The 12,535-nt window shown below is 45.6% G+C and overlaps 1 protein-coding gene across 4 annotated transcripts in view; it reads left to right on the forward strand.

The window, feature by feature from the left end:
• NHSL2 (NHS like 2) overlaps positions 1–12,535 on the forward strand; it is a 302,976-nt gene that overhangs the window by 147,488 nt on the left and 142,953 nt on the right. The gene's annotated exons all lie outside the window — the stretch shown is intronic.

Raw genomic sequence — 12,535 nt, forward strand, 5'->3', positions numbered from 1 at the left:
AAGATAAAAGGCCCAGAAATAAACCTATGCACCTATGGGTACCTTATTTTTGACAAAGAAGGCAGGAATATACAATGGGGCAAATACAGCCCCTTCAATAAGTGGTTCTGGGAAAACTGGTAAGCTTCATGCAAAAGAATGAAATTAGAACACTTCCTAACACCATACACAAAGATAAACTCAAAATGGATTGAAGACCTAAATGTAAGACCAGACACTATAAAACTCTTAGAGGAAAACATAGGCAGAACACTTGATGACATAAATCAAAGCAAGATCCTCTGTGACCCACCTCCTAGAGGAATGGAAGTAAAAACAAAAGTAAACAAGTGGGACCTGATTAAACTTAAAAGCTTTTGCACAGCAAAGGAGACTCTAAGCAAGGTGAAAAGACAACCCTCAGAATGGGAGAAAATAATAGCAAATGAAACAACTGACAAAGGATTAATTTCCAAAATATACAAGCTGCTCATACAACTCAATAGGAGATAAACAAAGAACCCAATCAAAAAGTGGGGAAAAGACCTAAACAGACATTTCTCCAAAGAAGACATACACATGGCTAACAAACAAATGAAAAGATGTTCAATACTGCTCATCATTAGAGAAGTGCAAATCAGAACTACAATGAGATATCACCTCACACCAGTCAGAATGGCCCTCATCAAAAAGTCTACAAAGAATAAATGCTGGAGAGGGTGTGGAGAAAAGGGACCCTCTTGCACTGTTGGTTGGAATGTAAATTGATACAGCCACTATGGAAGATGGTATGGAGACTCCTTAAAAAACTAGGAATAAAACCACCATATGACCCAGCAATCTCACTCCTAGGCATATACCCTGAGGAAACCAAAATTGGAAAAGACACATATATCGCATTGTTCATTGCAGCACTGTTTAAAATAGCTAGAATATGGAAGCAACCTAGACATCTATTGACAGATGAGTGGATAAAAAAGTTGTGGTACATATGCACAATGGAATATTACTCTGCCATAAAAGGGATGCATTTAAAATATGAAGTGGATGAACCTAGAACCTATTACACAGAGTGAAGTAAGTCAAAAAGAGAAAGATAAATATTGTATACTAATGCATATATACGGAATCTAGAAAAATGGTACTGAAGAATTTATTTGCAGGGCAGCAATGGAGAAACAGACATAGAGAACAGACTTATGGACCTGGGGAGAGGGGTGGAGAGGGTGAGATGTATGGAGAGGGTAACATGGAAACTTATATTACCACATGTTAAATAGATAGCCAACAGGAATTTGCTGTATGTCTCAGGAAACTCAAACAGGGGCTCTGTGTCAACCTAGAGGGGTGGGGTGAGGAGGGAGATGGGAGGGAGGTTCAAGAGGGAAGGGATATATGTATACCTATGGCTGATTCATGTTGAGGTTTGACAGAAAACAACAAAATTCTGTAAAGCAATTATCCTTCAATTAAAAAATTAAAAAAAAAAAAAGAATTCCTTCATGGCTTTTGTGTTGTGTATATGGTTGTTTAAAATTCATAGATATAGATGCCTACATACTTTTCATTGTTCTTATAAGCATATTTTATTTATTCATTTTAGTTGTTTGAGCATACGTGTGTGCATCCATGTGCACAGATGTAGTATGAAGTAGGAATCCTATTTAGTTTTTATCCAGTGGAAGACCAGTTGTTCCAACACTATTTATTGAATAGTTCATCCTTGCACCATAGGCTTATAAATGACAAATATTATTTATTTAATGTCTTTACATGAGTTGGCTCAGGAGCTCTCTATTCTCTTTTATTCACTTGTCTATTTCTGTGCCAATGTAATGAATCATCCTTCATTTTTCTTTTTCCTCAAAAATTGTTTTAGCTCTTCTTGTACATATTCTCTTTCACATGGATGTTCAAATCAATTTGTCAAGTTCTATGAAAAATCCTGTGGCGATTGGATTGGAATGGCAATTAGTTTATAGGTTAATTTAGGGAGGATTGACATGTTTTCTACTTTTTCCCCACACAACTTTTCTTCCTTCATGAAGATTAGAGCCCACGTGAAAAATGTTTAAGGGCTAAAGAACCCACATAAGCCCCTTCTACACACACACACACACACACGTTTCTGTGTATTTGTGAAAGCCTGCACTCAGGCTCCAAGGGTAAATCTTCATTAGAAACATGGGCTCTGGGCACTAGGGCTGTTGTTCAGTGGTATTCCCAAAGTGGGGAGTACTCCTTTTCCTGATCAAAAAGAAACAACCTCATTCCCCAAATCTCTGACTTGATAACAAACTGTTGGAATTTAAGGAAGGAAGTGGGGAGTAGATGAAGGAGATAAGCAGCACATGGTAACATTAGGAGACAGTGGGGTCATGATTTTTTTATCCAGGAGAGCCCAGGATAACAAGTATGAGTGGTGGAGGATGGAAAGTTCCAGGAATTAGGAATGGCCCCCTCTTCCATGCTGGTGTTTATGGGGTGGGGTCCTGAGGAACTAGGGAACCATCTGTTCTAAGCAGGCTGCTCTCATTTACTGTGTCCATCTATATATGGCATATGTTGGAAGATGGATTGGGTCAGCAGCTGGGCCTACTGGGTCTGATGTTCTGACATTCATAGTGTGGCTTTTGAGGCAGATATGGCTACCTTTTGGTTCACTCCCATAAAACACGCCCCAGGCTCGTGGGGTTTTGGTCTCGGTGAGGTTTCTGATGACTGAGTAGTTTACCCTTGTATAAAAATGGCCCATTCTATCACAAAGGAGCCATGCTGCCTGCCCAGTGGTATGCCCCTTCAGTGTTACTAGCTAGCAGTAAGTACTCAGAGACGGTTGCACAGATCTTGATGCCTGGCTTTGGGTGGGGCTGCCAGAGCAGCTCAACCTACCTACTCAGTTGTTCCAGCAAACTGTAAGCCCAAGAAGGATATTGTAGCATGAAGCAGTCTTGGAGTTTAGCTGAAGCCATCCAAACTTTTCCTATGGGGATATAGGGGCTGGTTTAGGGGTTCTTTGCCATGTCCAGATGCTGTCTAGGCAAGCAGCTCTGCCCTCACCTATGTTACATTCAGCTAACAGAATGGACACTGCCCCCAGACAACTTCACTCTCCCCCACAAGGTCATGGTCTCCAAGGCAGGGGTGGGGCCTCCGGTACCAGTATCCCTCTCTGGATCTTAGCATTGAACAAGGCTGACAAACATCAGTATAATAAAGAAGGCAAAATCAAGTGCAATAAATACCTTAAAGTGAAAGTGTTAGTGTCTGAACTAACAATTCAGTTGTGTCTGACTCTTTGCGACCCCATGGATGGTAGCCTGCCAGGCTCCTCTGTCCATGGGATTCTCCAGGCAAGAATCCTGGAGTGGTTAGCCATTCCCTTTTCCAAGGGATCTTCCTGACCCAGGGGTCGAACCAGGGTCCTCTGCATTGCAGGCAGATTCTTTACTGTCTGAGCCAAAGGCAAAATCAAGTGCAGTAAATACCTTAGGAGAGGTACAAAGTGCTATGTGGAGTTTACTAATCCCACTTTTGAAAATTCAACCTATCATTAAGCCTTTTCAAAAAGCCATTAAGCCTTTTACCTTTTCCGTCCATTTTCATGACTCTGATTTAGGCCCTACTGAGCGCTACTGGTGGAGAAGGAAATGGCACCCCACTCCAGTACTCTTGCCTGGAAAATCCCATGGATGGAGGAGCCTGGTAGGCTGCAGTCCATAGGGTCGCTAAGAGTCGGACACGACTGAGCAACTCCCCTTTCACTTTTCACTTTTATGCACTGGAAAAGGAAATGGCAACCCACTCCAGTGTTCTTGCCTGGAGAATCCCAGGGACGGGGCAGCCTGGTGGGCTGCCATCTATGGGGCTGCACAGAGTCGGACACGACTGAAGCAACTTAGTAGCAGCAGCAGCAGCAGCAGAACACTACTGGACAACCTCAGGGGCCACTTCTCTGATCTATTTTCCTCTGGTGCATCTTCGGAACTCAAAGTTCTAATCACATCCTCTGCCCCATAATAAAACATCTTGACAGAATCAAGCCAAACGTCCACCTGACTTTCTTCTTAAATGTCATTTACAGCTTTTCCTTTATTTCCAAAATAGCAAATGTTTATTACAGTGCTCGACTTTCAAAGTCCTTCTGATGCTTTCCAACTGTCCTTTCCTGTATATGTCTCTAAGTGGGGTTGGAGGGCAGTTAGGAGGACAATACAGCTTGATGCTATGTAAAGCACACCTTGAACTTTGGGGTCAGAGATAACTGGTTCGTCTAGTCCCTCCTCTGTGTCTTAGTCGCGTGACTGGCCCTCTCTCTTCACATTTCTGTCGCCCTCAGTTTCCCATTCTGATAAGGCCATGTAACAAAACAACCCCTATTCAAGGTCAATGAGGAAGACTCAGTGAGAGCGGAGGTACTGGGGCTTCCAGGGCTGGAAGCTTCCCCAGGGTAGGGGTTCAGGCAGGGTGCCACCGTCGGGGATCCGCCCCGGGCTGCTTTTCATGCGCAGAGTACCTCGGTGTGTTACCAGGCGCGTGTGGAGGCGGCGAGCCTGGGGTGTGAGCAGTGCGGAGCAGCCGGCGGGATGAGTCAGGTCCATCAGCACCTCCAGAACAGGAGGCTCCTCTGAAGCGACCCGGCGCCCCGCCCGCCTTCCTCCCCCGCCCAGCCGAGCGGCCGAGTAGACCCCGCGCCCGGCAGAGGGCGCTGCAGGGCAGCTGCTCCAGATGCCAAAACGGACGCGGCCTCTCTGGCTCAGAGCGAGAAAAGATCCTGGGGCCCCGGGATGTGGTGGAGGTGAGGGGGTGGGGGTGGAGGAAGTCTCTACAGTCCCAGAGGTGGCTTTGTTTTGAACGAAAACGGTTTTTTAAACACCGAAGTAGAATGTACCCTAGAATAATCAGTCCCTGTACAGTGCTGGTCTGACAGGGCCATACTAGAGAGAGCCACTTCTTGCTTGCCCCAAGCTTTTGAGCAGGGATGTGAGAAGCTGGCGATGTCCCCATTCTCTCCAGAGGGATCCCTAACAGAGTGGGTCTCCCTTTTCCAAAATGCATCTGCCTAAGTGACCCAGCCCTTAATCGTGTCTCCTCTTAACCTTTCCCACCCGAGGCGATGGAGTGGAGGTTCCAAAGATTTGGGCTGACTGCAATGGTGGGTGGGGGTGGGGGTGGTGGGAAGAGCTCTAGCTATCAGGGGACCAGGGTTTCAGTACCAGCTCCTTCTCAAGTGTGACCTTGCCCATTTCATTATTCATTCATTCATTCAGAAAACATCCATTATGTTCACAAGGCACTGACCATGGGGGGAAGGGAGGATACCGAAGCTGTGGACAGTTATCCCAACCTTAAAACAGCTATGTTTCACACAGGACCCCACGGCACAGGTGACCCATAAATATTTGTTGAATAAATGTTTTGATTTAATCAGTACACACAAGGCCAGAGAATTTTGAATCACTGATGTGTCCCACGTGCCTAGAACAGTGACTGACACACAGTAGGTTCTCAGTAGTTTGTCAAGTGAATGATAAAGGAATACATTAAGCATTCTGTAAGCATAGAGGAGAGCACCTAACCCATTAGAGTAAGTGATGTTTGAACCAAGTCTTGAGGAAGAGTGGGTGTTAGCTAGGCACCCAGAAGATACAGGCAGAGAAGAATGTGTGCCAAGATACAGAGCCTACAGTCCTCACAATCCCTCCTGTCCTCAGTTCCCTCCTGTAAGAAAAAAGATATAGTTGGCCTTGTAATCTCTCAGATTCTTCAAGTTCTCAGATTCTCTGACTCTAAAAATGAAGCCAGTTACCCAGGTTAAGACCTGGGCATCTTTGCAGTTCAAGAAATTCAGGTTTGGACTTTTGAGTGGGCCCATCTTTGACTAAAGACTTGGTGATCTTGTGCTAAGTGTGTTAAGTTGCTTCAGTCATGTCTGACTCTTTGCGACCCCATGGACTGTAGCCCACCAGTCTCCTCTGTCCCTGGGATTTTCCAGACAAGAATACTGGAGTGGGTTGCCATTTCCTTCTCTGGGGGATATTTCTGACCCAGGGATCGAACCTGCATCTCTTCCGCCTCCTGTATTGACAGGTGGGTTCTTTACCGGTAGCACCACCGGAGTATAATTTCATGATCTTAGGCACCCTTTCTCATCCCCTTGCTCTTTCACTTTGGAAGTTTCGCTCAAATCCTCATATAATGAGTCATCTACACCATAAAAGTCAGCACTTATTTGTGTATTGCCATGATTTTTCTTTGTGTTCAATTGCTTTTTTTAAATAAAACCTTTGTTAATTTCATATTTTTTAAATTATTAATAACAGTTAATTGTGGGCAAAACAAAAAAGTACACAAGAAAGTAAAAACCACCCATCCTTCACCTACCTGATGTAGTTACTTGAAGATATATTATGCCTTCATTAAAATATACACACGTGAGATCATACAACACATTGTCACAGATGGTGTCATGTGAGTTTACATTCCCAGTGAAAGCATGGGGAGATCTGGGGACAGTTCTCTCATACCCTGTATGTCATTACTTGTGTCTCTGATGGAAAGAATGTTGGCTGGGACCCCAAAAACTCCAATTCTTTAGCCAGATGTAGACCATCATGCTAAGTCCTCAGAGATCATACTGTTCAAAGAACTTTTCCTTCTGAGGCAGAGATTTGGACCTGAACCAATGTGATGCCTTCTCACCCTGCCTGGAGTTTGGCTAGAGTTAGGCAAGATTACATGGGCGCCACCAGGCCTCCTTTGGTCCAGACTAGAGACAGCACTGGGGAGCTTGAGGAGGTGCTGCTTGGTGCTGCTTCCCTACCTGTGTGAAGGGGACCCCACAAATAAACCTGTAACCCTGACTTGCTCCTCACGAGTCCAACTCCTCATACACCACCCCACTCCACATCCTGCTGTGTCAAAGAGGAAGACGCTAAAGCCACACTAGGGAAATGGAGCCTGCTAAGGTCTGACAGTGACGAAGAGGAAGGGATGGCACCCAAACCAGATCAATTTCCCTTGGTCCCTCCCATTAAAAGTTTCATCCCCGGCACACTGGCCCCTTAGTTGTGTCTAGTTCCTTGCTACTCTATGGGCCAGTGACATAGATAACAAGCTCTCTAGGAGATGGTTTGTATATTAAAGTTTAAGAAGGAAAGTGCAAACTCTGTTTCAGAAGATCTGGAGTAGAACCTGAAATTCTTCATTTTCAAACAAGTTCCCAAGTAATAGTGATGCAGCTGCTCCATGGGCCACACTTTGAGTAGCAAAGATCTTTATGCCTTTTTTTCAGTCTCTTGTCCTACCTGAAGGTGAAGGGGCAGGAGAGGCCTCCAGCATTCCCTAGAGTTAGAATATGTAGACACACATACACACATATGGAGTCAAGAGCTATGTCCTGGGGTATTGAGTAAATGCTTAGTGAGTGAATGCATGAAGTTTAAGAGTGAGAAGACTTCAAGCTACACTCCCATTCTTCCCACTCCTCAATGACTTTCCCATTTCAGTGGCGATAGCATCAGCTTCATTCACAAGATGGAATTGGTTCCTTAGCCATTTTTGCCTGGTTTTGTCTTCCCTTTCTCACTGATTCTTTTCTCATTCACACTTCTCATCTATCCCCAGGCTTCCTCCTGTCTCTGGTCCCATCGCCCTCCAGTTTACTGATAAGCCTCTGCAGGTACACACCAGGCCTTGAAGAAATATATCCAGAATCTTTCCTCTCCACTCTGAACATACTTTTACTAACATGGTGTCTCTAGTTCCTGGAAACCTAATCTGGTTTTCCCAACACCACCCCCCCACACACACCCCAGGCCTGTTACAGTCTGCTGCTTAGCTCGATGTGCACTTGGATCCAAGATGCTGCCTCCATGACCTGCCCTGCCATGCTCTTGCACCCAACTGCTTTTACATTGCAGCCTTATTTTTTTTTTAATTTAATTTTATTTTTAAACTTTACAATATTGTATTGGTTTTGCCAAATATCGAAATGAATCCGCGACAGGTATACATGTGTTCCCCATCCTGAACCCTCCTCCCTCCTCCCTCCCCATACCATCCCTCTGGGTCGTCCCAGTGCACCAGCCCCAAGCATCCAGTATCGTGGATTGAACCTGGACTGGCAACTCGTTTCATATATGATATTATTACATTCCACTGATATAAATAATTACACTTCATATAAATAATTATTACATTATTACACTGATATTATTACAGTGTCCCAGGCTCCTGCTTGGACTGCAGGGAAAGTCAGATATGGCAACCTGGTTCTGTATTCACATATGTATTTTATATTCATAAGTAAATTCTAAACTCCCAGAGGGCAGGGTTGTCTTTGTCTTGTTCCTCTCTATCCCTCTTGCAATATTAGCATTTTCCTTCATTCATTCATTCATTTCTCAGAGATTGAATCTCCATTCTATGCTAGGCCTGGTACCAGGTGCTAGTGCAGCAGAGGGGAGGCAGACACAGTCTAATATATTCTAGGAGATTCAGGGCAATGGGGGAGTTCACAAACATGAGACTAGCAAACTGATTTTGAGCCCAAGCCTGTAGAAGTATTTGTGAAATGGTTGGTGAGCAGGCAGGGCCTACCCATGCTTGAGACAGATCAGGAGGCAATTTGGGCTGGTGGCTACTGGAGGCCTACCTTAGAGGATCTGGGGAAAAATGGGAGAAAGATATGGAGTATTGTCCACATCTTCCAAAATGAGCATGTAGAAGGGGAACTAGCAATCATGGTCCTGACCAAAACAAGCTTTCCAGTTGTTACCTGAAACAATAGGATTTGGGATGTAATTCTGAGACATGGGTGATGTCATGGGAATAGTAGTAGTAAAGTCAATTCTTTCTAGAATGCAGATTTGATGACCTTGTGACCTGAGTTTGGGTGCCAGCTCTCCCTCTTGCTTGCTGTCAGACCTTGGAGGGCTCCATTCACCTAGCACAACCTTGGAGGCTTCCTCTCTGACATGGCAGGATGTGGAGTGGGATGGTGTGTGAGGAGTTAGATTCAAGAACCATAAGCTTCCTTCGAGTTCTTGACATCTGTGGCATGCAACAGGAGCAGAGGCACAGAGTAAGAAGTTTCAAGCAGCAGAGTGGGCCATGGTTGGGGAGGCAGGTGAGGAGTGAAGGGCGAGAGGGTCTGACCAGGGCAGGGGCAGGGATATGGAGAGGGGCTAATGGATTGGCACCATATTTATGATGAAATGGAACTGATGAGAAGTGTGAACTGGCCAGATGATGGAGAGGAAGAAGAAGGGGGAGGTCTAAGAAGATGGAAATTTTGCTTCAACCAAGGAGAACAGAGTAAGAGGAATCTTGGGTCACAAGCCCAGAGCTGCTAGCAAACTGCCATATGGGCTTCAGCAAGTCTTTGTTTCTTTCTGGGTCTCAGTTGCCACATCTGTACACTGAAGGGATGATTTTGATCTTCACAGACCCCCTCCTTGACTCATAATGACAACAATAAGTTAGGGAGTGCTACCAGTTTCCAAATTACCCTTGAGCTTGTTAAAAGTTTAGAGGCAAATTCTAGACTCTTAAGTGGGAAGCTTGAAGCCATGGCAGAGCCAGTAACTGCAGCGCCTTGGGCAGCAGAGGTTGAGGGAGGGGGAGTTGGAGGGCAAGTGGGGCTACGTGGAGAGGACTTGGAGGCTGTCCTGAGGCAAAGCCCCAGGGAGGGCAGTCCTTGAAAAGGAGCTTGTTTCTTGGCCTCAGAAGACCTGGCTTTGGCAGTGTTTTAAAGAAGATATTTAAAGATCCCAAGTCCCAGAGGAATACAAATGGCAAAGCATCACAAGTGGTGTTGGAGTCATCTTTGCATAGTAGGGGAGCTTAGCTGGAGGTAGGACTTTGCCCTGGGAGTTGGGTTAATGAACTCTGCACCACCCTGATCTATAGAAGCCCATTTGTAGATAACAAAAAGAGTTAACTTAACTTGTAGATAACTTAAAGAGCCTCTGCTGTGTCCTAGCCCTGGCTCTAAGCACTTTACATGTACTTATCCATTCATTGCTACATGTACTTATCCATTCATTGCATCCTCACAGCAACTCCATTTTTACAGGTGAGGAGACAGGCACAGAGAAGCTAAGTAGGGTGGCCCAGATCACACAGCTATTGAGTAGAAAAGGGGGCAGACCTGTCTCCAGTGCAGTAAACCACAGTGCTATCAGCCACATTTGGGACTGTCAACAGTAGAGTTACAGCCTTTTTCCATATCACATCACAGTTATCACAGGTATCTCAAAAAATCATTTTTTTTTTTTCTATCTCAAAAGTTTGTTAGTATTAGACCTATTGCTAGATCTTGTTACATTGAATCTGTTCATCAAGAAGCACATATGACTAGACTGTAAATTGTATTTCTGTATACAATAATGTTTCCTTTGTAATCCTAAGTAGTTTTTCAATATGCTGCTGTTGCTGCTAAGTCACTTCAGTCGTGTCTGACTCTGTGTGACCCCATAGACGGCAGCCCACCAGGCTCCTCGGCCCCTGGGATTCTCCAGGCAAGAACAATGGAGTGGGTTGCCATTTCCTTCTCCAATGCATGCATGCATGCTAAGATACTTCAGTCATGTCCGACTCTGTGTGATCCTACAGACAGCAGCCCACCAGGCTCCTCCATCCACAGGATTCTCTAGGCAAGAATACTGGAGTAGGTTATCATTTCCTTCTCCATTATTTAATATATTTAAAGGCATTTTTTTTCCTGCAAAAGGGTCTGTAGACTGCTAAAGGGCTTTGCCACATACCCTAGAAGGCTCCTCCAATAAAGGGCAGGCTGGAGAGTTGGGAAGCATGCATACTGAGCACCCCTCTATGCCGGACACTTTGCCCATGTACTTTTATTGCAGCTCCATGACCCCAAAAACTGTGTGATTATCCCACTTGATACACAAGGAGACCAGGGCTACTGAGGAGGAGAGTATAGTGTACAGTCACCATCAAGTATGTGGCCAAGCTGGACTGTGCATCCAGGTCTGTCTGACCAGAGTCTATTTTTTAAACACTGCAGCTGTGTGTCTTCCTGGAATGTGAGTGTCAGACCTCACATGCAGTTTCCTCAAATACAGATGACCTCCCCAGGATAAAGGACAGCTTTTTATGCATAGAAGGTAGCATACTTTTTCAGCCCCAGTGCATCTCCAGACCTGGGTTGTGGGATGAAGGCCCTTCCAGGGAGGAGGGGAGCGTCTTGAGAACAGTACCAGATCTGAAGCTTGACAGCAAGAGGGATGTGGCATAATGGCTGATGGCCACATGCCTGAGTTCAAATCCCACTCTTGAACCAATTGCTTCACCTCTCAATGCCACAGTTTCCTCAACTGCAAAATGAGAATAAGAATGATACCTCCTATGATGGTCATGTCTTTTTACACAGTTCATGAGGTTCTCATGGCAAGTGTGCTGGGATTGTTTTCCATTCCCTCCTCCCGTGGAGCACCAATGCAATGGACATGAACTTGGGCAAACTTTGGGAGATGGTGCGGGACAGGGAGGCCCAGCTTGCTGCAGTCCATGGGGTCGCAAAGAGTCTGACACAACTGAGCAACTGAAAAAAAACAATGGTGGTAATGAGGATTGGGTGAGGTAACAAAGCACTTAACATTGTCTGGCATGATGGTGTGAGCCACTGGCATTATTTTCTCCTGAGAGAGTGATGCATGCAGGGAAGAACTGCTTCTGGAATAACTTTGGGAGGTGCCAACATTTTCTCTTTTCCTATACCTGTTAGCTGGTCACCCTTCCTTTGATTCCCTGATATCTTAAGCAGCAGGAACCCTCAAAGCCATGGCTTGTACCTCTGATGGCACATTAGAATCACCTCCCGAGTTTTTACACCAGTGGTGCCCAGGATGCCCCAGACTGATGGAATCTGACTCCAGGGGTGAAGCTTGAGTATGAGCCTTTTTTCTAAAGCTCTTCAAGAAATTCTTATGTACAGACAGCTGAGAACCATGGCCTCAAAAGGAAATGAGGCTGTGTGCTGTTCTTCGGGGTGAAAAAGGAGGGGGGAGCTTGGAGACAGTGCCCCACTCTGCAGACAGACTGAAAAGGAACACAAGCCTAGGTGTGGAGAGCAGGCAGGCAGCTTTAGGGAAGAAGAGGAGCTGGAGTCTGCAGTAAGAAAGAGCCACCAGGCCCAGAGCCTGGCCCCCAGACCTTGCCAAGCTGATGGCCTAGGTGGTTTTCCTACAGAGGAAGTGAGAAATATGGAGGCAAGGGGAAGATCAGGATGTGCTCATAGCTACTTTCTGCACCCCTGAATTGCAGAGAACACGGAAGATAGGCTGTTCCTTCTCCTCCCCTGGCACACACACAAAATGGCTCCCTATCTATCCACTCACCAGCTCACACCCGGATTCCACCCCTACCCAACCCAGCAAAAAAGTCCCATCTCTGATCCTTGTAAGTATCTCTGAGCTGGAACAGCACAGGCTGCTGAGGGTCAGATGCCAGGACCCTAAGCACCTCAGGGTGCTGCCTTCCACTGTAAGAAGAGACAGCAGCAAGCTGGGAGCTTGGGAGGGCTGCCACT

The sequence above is a fragment of the Bos grunniens genome, chromosome X, assembly GCF_055505025.1.
Source record: "Bos grunniens cultivar Pamir isolate PY7600 chromosome X, Bosgru_T2T1.0, whole genome shotgun sequence".
NCBI lineage: Eukaryota > Metazoa > Chordata > Mammalia > Artiodactyla > Bovidae > Bos > Bos grunniens.